This window comes from Lipotes vexillifer, unplaced genomic scaffold (genome assembly GCF_000442215.2).
Source record: "Lipotes vexillifer unplaced genomic scaffold, Lipotes_vexillifer_v1.1 scaffold518, whole genome shotgun sequence".
Classification (NCBI taxonomy): Eukaryota; Metazoa; Chordata; class Mammalia; order Artiodactyla; family Lipotidae; genus Lipotes; species Lipotes vexillifer.
This window is the reverse complement of record NW_006780945.1, coordinates 5,498,047-5,498,322: the sequence shown is the minus strand read 5'-3', so window position 1 is coordinate 5,498,322 and position 276 is coordinate 5,498,047.

Genomic DNA, 276 nt, shown 5'->3' with positions numbered 1-276 from the left:
ACGGTTTAATCTGTAACGTCCCAGGGTCCACACCCGGTTCACGCTGAAGTTGACAGAGCTTCTGAAAGGGTCTCTGGAAAGGGTCTATATGCTCTTGCCTGGCTGCTGGGAAGGAGGGCTGGGAGGCGCTGATGCGCGGCAGCGCTGAGTGTCTGTAGGAGTCGCCGTTCCAGAGAGTTCATTACTCTTTAATTGCTCTGATTTTAGATCAGCAGAGGTGCCGGGCGGCTGGTGCAGACAGAGATTGAGGGCGGGCCCTGCGAGAGCGAGCGAGCG